We start from the raw sequence: 13295 nt of genomic DNA on the forward strand, positions 1-13295 counted from the left end.
AATTTAATTGTTGAAAAATACTGATTTTTGAGATAGATTATTCCAATGTAAGAGAGAAACATTTTAAAAATACCCATGCTCCATGGCAAAATATAAAAGAGGATTAGCTAAAAATAGCCTACAACTCAGTTTCGAAATGACAACCCCAGGGATGAATCTGAGAGATCTGAATATGCATTTCCCACTTGCCAAATTCCTCAACTCCTGGCTGATCAGGGGATTATTACTGTTCAGTTCCTTATTCATCTTTAAAAACAACCAAACCCTCTAATACAGGGGGTTTGTTCCAACATATTATTTTTTTAAGGCCAAATCCAAAATCACTTCAGTCCAGGTGACTTTAATGGGATTTGGCTTAGGTTCTTAGGACAGAAGACAGTCTGCTTGTGTATATTTTCCAACTGCACTTGGTATAACACAACTCATCCTGACTGAGAATGCGGCATGCTCCAGCAATGTAAGAAATGAATAGCAATAACAACACAATGGAGGCAGGATACACAGAAGAAGTTTAAATACGGAAAGTGGGTGTAAAGATACCAGAACTGAAAGATTTCTGTAATGTCAAATAGCAAAAAGCATCCAGAGAAGTTAAAAATTTGGTTGAAATGCTAATCATAATTATGTTAATAAAATTTTATAAAGAAAATCTGATTGTTTTCCATGTGATTGGTTCTGGGTTCCATGCTTCAGTCTGAATGGTTTTGGCCTGGGCTCTACCCTGAACCAGTTATTGTTATAAGCTTGGTTGCAAGTAGCTCAAATCCAAAGTATTATTATTAGCAAGAAAAAACATTATTCCAAATTTGGGAATGATGCCTAGAGCTAAGCATATATAAAAAACTTGTATAAACCCTACAATATAAGCATCTTCCCAGAAAACAATGGAACTTTTGAGGCATCAACAACTTCCCCCACCCAAACTTTCTGGTCTGTGTCCCATTCAGACAGAAATTCTATTGGCAAGGGAGGTTATCTAAGATAGCATAACAATGTTGATCTCACTATTTTCCCAAATACTTACTTCCTAACTTTGTCTAACTTTTAGAAATTTTGCTGCTTAGGTTTGGTTAGACAAAATCAACTTCTATCCTGTTCAGGCAGTACATACAACTTCTTAGATAGAAACTGGGGCTTAAGTAACCATAAGAACATTAGTAACCTACTGCAAGAAATCCTCAATCCTTCTGCTCAGATTACAATATTTTTTCATTATTTATTTTAATGCAAAAAAATATTAATAATTATGATTCAAAAATATTCACAAAAATTATTTATGCAGTTCCCTTTAAGGAGCATTTTAACAAACAAACAAACAAAAATGTAGTGATTTTTTAAAATTTCATTTTCCTTTACATTAAAAAAATTAATAAAAATTTTCAAAAGAGAGAAAATCTCTGGGGAAAAAAAATACAAAACTGAAAATCTTCGTGTGTAAACACACTGTATACTCTTCTGGGGTAAAAGGTTATTTCTTTTGAACTGCTTTGGAACATTGATTTAAACGAGCGCACAGAGGGTTGGTTCAACATATTTGCTTTTGGAGGACTACCACAAATGTAACAGAGACAGAGTATCACACTATGGTTTGACATTAAACCCTGTTTTGGAAATGTGGGAATATGTCCTGTCTAGAAAAAAATCTAATGACTCCTTAATATGGATGGTACGCATATGAGACTTAATAAGTTTCATGACTCAAAAATACTGCTACCGGAAGAAGATAGCAATTGCCAAAGTAAGAAAATACGTAAACTTGGAGATATGTACAGAAGGGGAAAAAAAGTTAGTTAATGAGGAAATTGCAATCAGTCTTCTCATCATCAACCAGAAATAATTAGCACAGCATGCTACCATTCAGCTGTTGATTAAAGGTATTTGCTTAATATATTTGAAATAATTATGCACATTCATAAGGCTCTGTCAGCATTTCTATTAGGAACTATGTCCCTCTGAGTTTTGTACCTTTAAAATTTGTTCAGGGATGCATACAAAATTTCATTAGTTTGAATTATAACACTTTTAGTCAGATTTGATGAAAGTCATGTATGTACATACTGTGGAATGCTTAAAAACCCAAAGCTCTTCTCTTGCATCCTTCTTACATTCTTAGTCCCCAGTGAAGCAAAAAGAAATTACAGAAGCACAAGAGAATGCAAGAGTGCTCAGAAGAGACACCTGGGATTTATATATATGCAGTATATAAAATATCTAAGGGCCTCTGCATACAATTATCATTTATGAATTAATGATTGTGAATTAATTTTCTATTGTGCTTGAAGATATTAGCTTTTGATTTATAAAAACTAAATTATAGTAGTAACACCAACTTTTTGCACAGAAATATGATTAACTTCTTGTGGTGGGTTGACCCTCACTGGACACCAGGTGCCCACTAAAACCACTGTCACTCTACTCCTCAGCTGGACAGGGGAGAGAAAATAAAACAAAAGGTTTAAGGAAAGGATAGGGAGATCACTCGGCAATTACTGTCACAGGCAAAGCAGGCTTGACTTGAGGAAATTAGTTTAATTTATTACCAATCAAATCAGAGTAGGATAATGAGAAATAAAACAAAATCTTAAAAAACCTTCCCCCTATCCAGCCCTTCTTCCTACCTATGCTTAACTTTATCCCCGACTTTCCCTACTTCCTCCCCCACAGTGGAGCAGGGTGTCAGGGAATGGGGGTTGTGGTCAGTTCAACACACGTTGTCTCTGCTGCTCCTTCCTCCTCAGGGGAAGGACTCCTCACACTCTCCCCTTGCTCCGGCTTGGGGTCCCTCCTATGGGAGACAGTCCTCCATCAACTCCCAGGTGAGTCCTTCCTACAGGCTGCAGCTCTTCATTAATTCCTCCAGCATGGATCCCTTCCATGGGCTGAAACTTACCCCATGGGGTCACAAGTCCTGCCAGCAAACCTGCTCCAGTGTGGGCTCCTCTTTCCATGGCCCACAGGTCCTGCCAGGAGCCTGCACCATCAAGGGCTTCCAGTGAGGTCACAGCCTCCTTTGGGCATCCACCTGCTCTGCTGTGGGGTCCTCCCCGGGGTGCAGGTGGAGATCTGCTCCACCGTTCACCTCCCTGGGCTGCAGGGGCACAGCTGCCTCACCATGGCCTGCACCACGGGCTGCAGGGGAATCTCTGCTCCGACGCCTGGAGCACCTCCTGCCCCTCCTTCTTCTCTGACCTTGGTGTCTGTGGAGTTGTTTCCGTCACATATTCTCACTCCTCTCTTCTGGCTACAGTTGAGTAGTTTTCTTTTCCCCCTTCTTAAATGTTAACACAGAGGCACCACCACTGCCGTTGATGGGCTCGGCCTTGGCCAGCAGTGGGTCCATCTTGGAGCTGGCTGGCATTGTCTCTATTGGACATAGAGGAAGCTTCTGGCAGCTTCTCACAGAAGCCACCCCTTTAGCACCCCCCCCTAACCCCCCCCCACTCCCCTCCCCCCGGCTATCAAACCTTTGCTATACAAACTCAATACACTTTTCTATAGAAAGTTGCATTCTTCATGATAAGACTCAAAATCAGGTAGGGCTTACTCTAATACCCAGTGCTGACATTTGTTAACATTCCATTTTGTGCTGTAAAGGCTATTAAGATCTTCCTGTATTTTTTTTTAGAAGGGTTAGACAGTTTTTGGTTTAGTTTGTGGATTTATTAATGTCTTGCTGAACAAATAGCTCTGTCCACCAAAAAACTGTTTTGTACCTGCATTTGGGAGAATTTATATGAATAGATAATGTATTAAAATTCCAAAACACTAAGCACAAATAATGAATAAGATTTTAATTGTCTTGCTAAGATATTGGAAAGAAAAATGATCAAACAAAAACCCTCCAACACTTAAAGCTTATCTTTCCATTATTTCTCTTAATGCCTTTAATTGTTAATGGAACCGTTAGTTTTCCTCCATTACTGATGATATCAACACTTTATTGCTCAATCAATGTTACAGCAATAAAGTTCAATAGGAATTCATGTTCAGAAATCTGAATTCAGCCTTGGTTGTAGGAAATATTATGATCTTGCAGTCTTATTCTTTTTGCAGTGCAACAGATATGAGCAATTTAGCTGCCTCTTGTCTAGAACTACAGACAATCTGTATAGTTTCAAGACTATGGGCGGTAACAGGTATATATTATACAGGTTATACATCACATGGGGTGAGGATTCAAACATAGTCTCATAACAACTGAGTCATCTTTCTTGTCATCATAGCTCAAAATCTTAAGTCATCTTTATGCTTATTCACCTACTACTTAGCACCTACAAATGCATTTTAGGTTCTATCGACATCCTTGTCTACATCCTTTGTAAGCCTCTAAGGGTTTAAGTGATACATTAACCTCTTATGACAACTATGACATTATCTAATTTTTTTTTTTTTTAATTTTACCAGTTATTTTACGGTTTATAATTCAGAACAAACTGAAGATTGAACATTTGAAACCACAGTCACAAACCAGACATATTCTTTCCTGATATCCAAGGCATTATTTGAGTACCAACTCAATGGAAAATAAGATCCACATCCACTCCATTCCAAATTTACAAAGACCTTACAGAGACCTGAACCTCAATTTCCCACATTTTGGATTAAAATCCTAAATGCTTCAGTTACTGACACTCAGAAGTAGTTTTTTGGCAATTGGTCCTGATTGACTACTTAAATAATTATTAATTGGACTATTAAAAAGGCAGACTAATAATCCAGAGAGGTGGGAAACAGCAAATTGACATGAAGGCCTACTATGTGTCTGTGTGATGACACACCTGAGGTGTTCTATCCAACAGCCTCTTCCCCATTCTTAGAAGCAGGCTGTTTTACCTAATTCTAGGAGTGTGTTTATAGCTCAGTATCTGACAGAAAAGAGGGTGTCTTTCTGGACAGAAAAAACAGAAACTGATGGGACAGCAATGGGAAAATTAGTTCATTCCCCCTCCTTATCCCTCTAGTTCTGTCTAGGTCAACTCCTTTTCTCCTGAGCTGAGTTCTGAATGTAAGTTACATTAACACATCTCACTTTATAAGCACCCTTAGCTCCCACTTCAGGACTAAGCAAGAGAATGTTGTATCTGAGCATTTTTGATGAATGTGTCTTCTAGTTCTTCCAGGCCAGAGTTGTCTTCACCATGGTTGCTACATCTAAGCCCTAATTATATGCCATGGAAAAGAGTATTATTTTCTTTTTTTCCTGCATAGAGATGGTGCCTGAGGATTTTGAAGGGTGCCTGAGAAGGGTTTTGTCCTTTCAAAACCATTACACTTTTTCACTGAAGACTCATGTCATTTAAAATTTCTAGGTGTCACTCATCTCTGGGGTAATTCCACTAAAATTACCGATCCTGCAGTGAGAATAACTGCTTACATATTTTTGCTTTATGAGTTCAATGCTTAAAAAGTCAAAGTTATTCGACTGGCCTGATGCCGAACATGTTTTCCCCTGTTGGCAAATCTATCCTTCATTCATATAGTATTAAACTATGAGCAATACATTGTCAGATGTTTATTCAGCCAGTCAATATCAAAGTATAATAATCATAATAGTTTTAATAAAAATCTCGCAAAGATTCTAACATGCTATGAAAAATGTAATAACATGGTTAAAATATGTAGTATAAAAACAAACAACAAACCAACAGATATTTAACTGTAAGAAAATTATATTTTTCTTTAAAATGCCATAGGTTTAACACAAAATGTATTTCAGATCAATAGCAGAAAATGATGTCAATTTCCTGTTCTATTCCTCTTACCCTGTGTTTCTGTATGTGTATGCAGATGCAATAGAGGTAGTAGAGCATAAGAAAGTAAAAATTAAATTTATAAAATGAAAATTAATTATGTGAGTTAACAATTTTAAATTAGGAATGTAAACATCACTGTTTGTTACAAAAGGTCTATAACAGCATTTGTCCTTCCCCATAATCTATTGACCAGGATGCATCAGAAAAAATAAGGAAAATATTTAGAACCACTATCAGGACATTAATTTCTTGCTGTTATTGCCTCTGTTTTTCCTTGCAAATGGAAAAAGAGTACAAAAGTTTTGTTACATGGTGTTCACTGTTGACACTCTATTAAACATTAGTCATAATATAAATATGACTTTTTTTTTTCATAAAAGTCCAACAGCAATATATATCTTTCTGTTTATAAATCGTGCCACATAAGCAGTTTAAAATCCACCTTTCCAAACTTCAAAGTAAAATTACTTTGCTGTCTCTCTCAATATTTCTTTTGGTTGGCATCCCACAGGTTGCAAAGTTCTATGCAGACACCTGCCCAGCCACATTTGTGATCATTCCGAAGCAGGTAAAATAAAGCTGGCTTTATTTTCTGATCTTTTTTTCTATAGTCATGTTGATGCAAATGAAACTATGCTGCTGCTATTGAAGTCTGATCAGTGATTTGTGAAGATTCAGAAGACCATTTTTTTCCTTTCTTTAACATATTCATGTGGTCAAATTACAAATATTTCTAAAATGGATTAGCCCAGCATGCTCATTTGAGGGTATGATTACAGATCTGCACTTAGACTTAGAAATGAATGCTGAGATTGCTCTGTCAGGAGAATCTTCTTTGTTATTGCACAGACATGATCATAGTGTTACTCTAACATGTTTTAGCACCTTCTCTTGGCCTTAGATAAACTCTCCTCTCCTCAAACCCAAAGCAAAGGAAGAGGCTGAACTTGTACTGTATCCCTATCCGCAGCATTTCACACCTATGTAACAACCCAGCTGTGTGCTAGTGACACATCTATATAATCCCAGAGAATCCTTCTGCAGCCTTTGAAGGGTCTCACATGTGATGATTAAAATTATAATTATCTTCTTTAAATGGAGATAAATTCTGACATTCATGATGTTCTGAGGATGCACTATATTCTTTATTCAGGTTCTTATGCGAAAAATTCTACTTACTCTAATTCTTGAGCCTTTTGTTTCATATTGGACTGTCTGTGTTTATTTCTAGATGGCTATAACTAACTTCTCATAAGAGATATGCCTTTTCTGCTCATTGATGATTTTTTGTGGAGTCTATTCAAGTAGCTTATATAATATTAGTGATAAAAAATATTTATTTCTTTTTAAGAGTCTATAAGATTTCAATCTTTCTTAATGCGGATGACTCCAATTCCACTGTTTTTTGAGTTATGAGGCTAGTTATACAGGACAAAATGAGGATAAGTCCTTTTGTCTTCATTTTTTTTCTTCATGTAGGTTAACAAGGATTCCTAAGTAGTCTTGCTAAATTACAATTATTCATGTCTTTTCCCACCTAGAAAATGTTGAGGCATCTTCATTTCATTTATTCAAGCCTTGCCCATATACATGTCACACATGAACTTGCAAAATGATATTAATTAAAAGTGAAAAAAGAACACACTAAAATAGACTGGCACACATATTAAAATATACTGTAATATTCTGATTTCACTCTGCGTCATCTATATTACATCATAACTTAGACAGTCAAGCTATCACATTTGCCAGTAGCTCAGCATGAGTTTCTCGGGTAAGAGAAAAAGAGCATGTGTGACTTCTGTCAAACTGTTCATGTTTATATGAGAAGTAGGGTTACAGTATTAGTCAATCATCAGTAAAACCTTGCCTTTCCTTTTTACATTAAAATGTCGACTCCCAAATTTAAAAGGTCCATTAGAGAAGAGTTTTGTTATAGACAAACCAATCACTTTTCTGATACTACTATTTCATATATGTCAGTTTAAACAGATATTTTGTAGCCTCCAAGCCTATTTTAAGGTAATAAGAATTGCCATAGTGTAAGTGATGGTTTAGAATTTTTTTTATTGTTGATATTGTATGTCACTGTAACACCTGTCTCATAATCTAAACTGATAGTGGATATTTTACCTGAAATGAAGGTAGGAAATGAAGAATAAGCTCAGTCCCAAACATGTACAGGGAAAGTTGTAGTCTACTCATTATCCTTTCAGTACATTCAAAACAAATTCCGGAAATACAGAGTTAGGAAATATGTGCATGTCTTATTCTTTGCTCACCCATGCTGCTAGAAACAGTGTAGATATCCAAATACCTTTAAATGTATACAATTCATGACTTGTTGTTTCATCTTTATTCTCTCTTTTTCGAAAAGAAAATCTTTCCAGCAGTAGATGTACCTAAGGGTGTCTGTCACAAAACCCAAATGCTTTATGTGTTTGAAAATTCATCAATAAAGAAAGGCAATTGACCATGTTATTGAATGTGCTCAGACTAACATTGCTGTGAAGGACAGCTTCTCTTGTAACCTTCTCACACCTATTTCTAGCTGCCCAACTTAAGTTTGCTGTGTGGTCCAGGCTGTTATGCATACAAAGATGATGCTTTTATGTACTAATAAATTCACCTGTATTTACTTTATAAAATATGTTCTATCTTTAATGTGTAAGCAGTCCTGAGAACAGAAACTAGGTTAAAGGACTCCTTGATCCAGGAAAACTGGGGAATGATCCCTATTCTCGCTCACACCCTCTGAATGTCAGGAATGCAGAGTTCTCAGTTTCACAATGACAAAGTTTAAAGGAAGGTTCAGTCTACCCTACGTCTCATTATAAAGGTCACATCTCTCAGAAGGTCAGTCAGAAGTCTAGCATCCTTTAATCATTTGACAAATTTTGGATTACTATGTTATTCAAAAAAATCTGGATAGCAGCATCACAACATACTGAGAGAAGTGGCTAACTGGTCTAACGTCTTCTATCCAAAGAGGTGATTTAGAAGCATTTGAGTTCCATCCATGACAGAGAAGCAGTTGTATTCATACCTTATCTTTGCTATTTCCACTATATTGGCTTAGACTTTCTACAGCTCAGCACATTGACTATAGTGAATTTTATGAATTTTAGGTTATGAATACCTTAGGTTCCCTATGAATTATATAGGAAGTGTACAGGAATAAGATGCAGATTTCAGACCATAGATAGAGAAACCACACACAACTTGTTTTGATATGAAATAATAATCATAACTTATTTGAACAAGCTGAATAATTAATTCTAACTTTGTGACATTGTGATTAATGTGGAAAATGTCAACTTTAAAAAAAAAAATCTCACATACAAGTGAGTTCTTGAGTTACTTATGTTCCTGAATGCTTTTTTGGTAACAGTCACAACTCTGAAAAAGTTACTACCAGAGTATTAGTACTTTATGTTGTATAGAAGGATTGTACATTTTAATGTAGTTTCCATAACAACCAGAGTATAGATAATCTTAAATAATTTGCATTTCACTGCAGTCTACATTATGGATGTCTAACACTGTGTCAAAGAATAGATTCAAGGTGAGCACTTTCATATTTTGTTATTTTACCTACTAAATGAACTGCACAGTCATAAAGTGGTGTTATTTCTGTTAAATGACAGGTCTGAGAAATAAATGTCTATTTACTTAAGCAAGCATCTAAATTGCTTTCAGGATATATAAGCATCTAAATACCTGCCATTAGATGCACTCAGACTGCCACCATGTTGGCAGAGCAGAGCATCATGGACATATAGCAAGCAAATTTTAGGTTGTAACTTTGGTTTTGTCTACTGCTTTGAAATTTATTGTTTAGAAATCTCTCAGTCATTTTGCTTCCATATGTTTTTGAACAACTCTTCAAAAAATTGTCTCAGTATTTTTTTATTAGATACTGGAACATGTATTTTTTGTACTTTATGATAGAAAAAAGTTTGTGTCTTGTCATCAGGTGACATCATTTAATTGCAGCCATCTATTCAATAGCTGGTTATCTTTTATTAAAGCATCTCAGTTTTTTACAACTGAAAGAAATATTCTTTCTAGTTTTGTTTTCGATTTTTATATGAATTGCAGTATCTCTTAAATCTGTGTCTATTTTTAAAATCTACATTATTTTCTTCTTTCTATTATATTCTTACAACTGCTTTGGTCTTTGAACCTGTATAAACGCCTTCCATTGTCTGAAGACAAGTTTTTCCCTCTGTGCTATAATCAAAATTAAAAAAAAAAAAAAATACCAACATTAAGAAATGTTTTGCAAGGTACTTTCATTGTGTTTATGAATGCAAAGAAGGTAATTGTTCTACATTCAGTCTGACACCTCTGCTCACACCGTTTATTATTGGCTTTCAGTGAGGCCAGCTGTGGAGCTGTTGTTAACTGTACAAGCTTCATTTCATTTTGACTTTACTATTCGGACTCTAACAGGCACATGGTATTACTTGAAGACTTTTATAACTGTCAGAACTGTCACTCCACATTTTTAGCCTGAAGTAAACTAAGAAGTTACAGTTGTGCATAGTTGTCACTATGTTAGAGCTGATAAAGTTATAAATCTTGTTACTGATCAATACTATCTTTTTTTACATATATGAAAATTCATATCAAAAGCAAAAAGAATGATAGCGCTTGCTATGTTAAACCTTCTTAGTGTGTTGGTTCCAGACTTTCCTCGACATATATCATTCACAGAAAAGGCAGATGAACTGATTAATTACTATCTCTAAGCCTGGGTGAAGAAGGAAAGGGAACTTTCCTTATTCCACTGTGTCTCAAAGTGATTGTTCCAAGAATGAGTCACAGTTCCAAAATATCCTGCATCTTGTGTTTTGTAGTATGCTGCAAAGGAAAAAAAATTTAAAAAGAAACTTCCCTTTCCTCCTGTTATTTAAAAAAATAAATATTAAAAATCATTTGTGGTGGGACAAATGAAAAGACAAGGGAAATATTTAAGACAGTAACTTCATTTTCATTTCTGAAGTAATATGTCTATAATTGCTCTGCAATGACCATAAGGAAAGAGTCAAAAATGGAAACACAGGAAAGCAAATATTTTTTTCTAAATGGTACTTTCTCTCCACATTGCAGCCAGCTGCCATGACATTAAAGAAATTAATGAGTTAATAAAGACTGTTCTATTTATTTAGTATCTTCATCACTGGCTCTCAGAGCACATTATAAAACCAAGCTGATGTTCCAGCCTGCCACCTTTGGGTTTGATGTTGACTTTTAAATACATTAAAAATAGAGCCACCTTACAGCGATAGGCAATCTCCACACTCATACGAGATAGAAACTGCTTTTGTTTAGTTAAATATTTATGGTGAAAGAATAATTTCAATAGGAGATTTCCATACAAATAAGCAAAAGATCAGATAATGAGGACTAGTTGCATTGTCATCATTACTGCATGTTATCCGACCACACAGCAGCCCCATGCTAGAGGAGCTCAGTTGCTAGACTACAACGATGGTGTATAGCAAAGCTATGACAAGCACTGGCAGTTACCTGGAGATTTCTTCCTCTGAGGCACTGCTAGTCATGCTGAGAAGGAAATCTACATACATTGAGTAACATTAGGACCACACTGTGGCTGCTTTGCACCTCATTTAAGCATTTGAATTTGAAGAAAGTTTAAAAAATAAAAAATGTGACTGAAATGCTCACTCCTGCCTTGATTTTCATCTAATAAGAATGTGAATTTTAGAAGACTAGCTTATGTTTGTTACCACTTTGAGAAGAATGCTCTCCTGATGTGTAGAAAACTGTATTTATAGTGTAGATGACCACTATCCATGGAGTAAGTATTATTTTCATAATAACATCAGTTAACAACCCTGAAGAGGAAAAAGAAACCTGCAACTGTAGGGTGGAGAACTTGAGAGAAGGCAATGGTGGGCTGCTGCTGAAGCTCTCATTCTTGACTCTGATATTAAGTAGATCAGAACCATGAATATTTAAAGCATCAAATTAACCTAATCTTGGAGCACAGTTATTTAATTTGTTTCAATTCATGACAATGAGAGAAATAGTGTTATCATGGCATAGACCATTAAAACAAATGAAGACCAAAACACTACAGGAGACTGTGAGGTGTATGAGAGGAGGAATATTCTTTCCAGTTTTAACTATAACAATCAATTCAACTTTAGATGCAGTAGATTGATTACATGGAAAACAAAGAAAAAAATCTCTGACTGTGACCTGTTGGCATGGAGGCTCAGCAGTATAACCCTGGTTGATTATATATATTCTCTACTCAAAAGTCCTCTTACAGAAATCAGTTTACTAAAGGGAGAGGTTTTATAACTCCTTGGGAAGATTATAAGCACTCATACTGCATCAATGAGTCTACATTTGATAGTGCAAAACAGCAAGGGATAGGCTACCACCACCTCACCTCATATGCCCAAGTACAACTCACATGAGCTTGTCTGGTCAAACATCCATCAGAATTGCATGCTAATGGAATTATCAGAGTTCAATATTTTAGTTTGTCTTTTCCCCTCTGTGTACCTAAATGCTACCTAAAGTAGTGTGCTTTTCCTCAATACAGGACAGCATGCTGCAACCATAAAAAACAATTAAGCTGTATTGCATTTTAACGTTGTCATAGCAATAAAGCACATATTTCTGGAAGCCTTAAATATTGAGGAAATTAGGTTTATGATTTCTTTTACTCCTGATTCCTGCTCTGCAGAAATAAATGCTACTTTATTTAGTGACTTCTTTACCAAATAATTTTGTTGCCTCCTCAAATTCCCCACGTTATTGAATGGATTATCCTTTTATTATTATTTTCCAGATTCATTTAACCTGTACTTATCTAAGCAGGGAAGATTTTTATAAATATTTCAGATGAAAATATTTTCCCTTGGTGCTTCTCTGTGTTTTTTTTTTGTTTGGTTGTGTTTTTTTTCCTCCATAATTTATCCGTGTTACAAAATAAAGCAAAGAGATAAAATATAGAGAACATGTTTGGCTGATAATAATGTAGAAAGAACGTCTGATTCTGATATCCAAATTACCAGCAACTAGTCATTAAAGCCTGTCTTACACCAAGATCTCAGCTGTGGCTTTGTAGCACAGGTACAGGAGGATGATCATATAAATTATAAAATCTATATAAATTTGAGACATTTTCAGAATAAAAAAGCATAATGCCTACCACTCCTTTTGATTTTTAATTGCTCTTTGTATCCTATAGGTAGTCTTCATAAAGCTTTTAAAAATCCATCTGAGGTGAGACTAAATTAAAATTCTACAATCTAATCTACCCTCTTCTATTCACTCAGATCTTCTTATTGATTTAAGTAGGAGCAGCACTTGTGCATGTGAGTGAAAGTCTGTGTGGATTCATATGAATGAACATTTTCATATGACAGGATTTCACTGTATTTTCCCCTCAGGAATTTTTAGTGGGCTCTACTGAAGTTAAGGGAACTTTGACCTCTGTAGTCATTATAGCTAATAAGAAAACAGTGGAGAGGTTCATTGATTCACATCCCAGAGGGG

The sequence above is a fragment of the Athene noctua genome, chromosome 2 (assembly GCF_965140245.1).
Source record: "Athene noctua chromosome 2, bAthNoc1.hap1.1, whole genome shotgun sequence".
In the NCBI taxonomy this organism is placed as follows: Eukaryota; Metazoa; Chordata; class Aves; order Strigiformes; family Strigidae; genus Athene; species Athene noctua.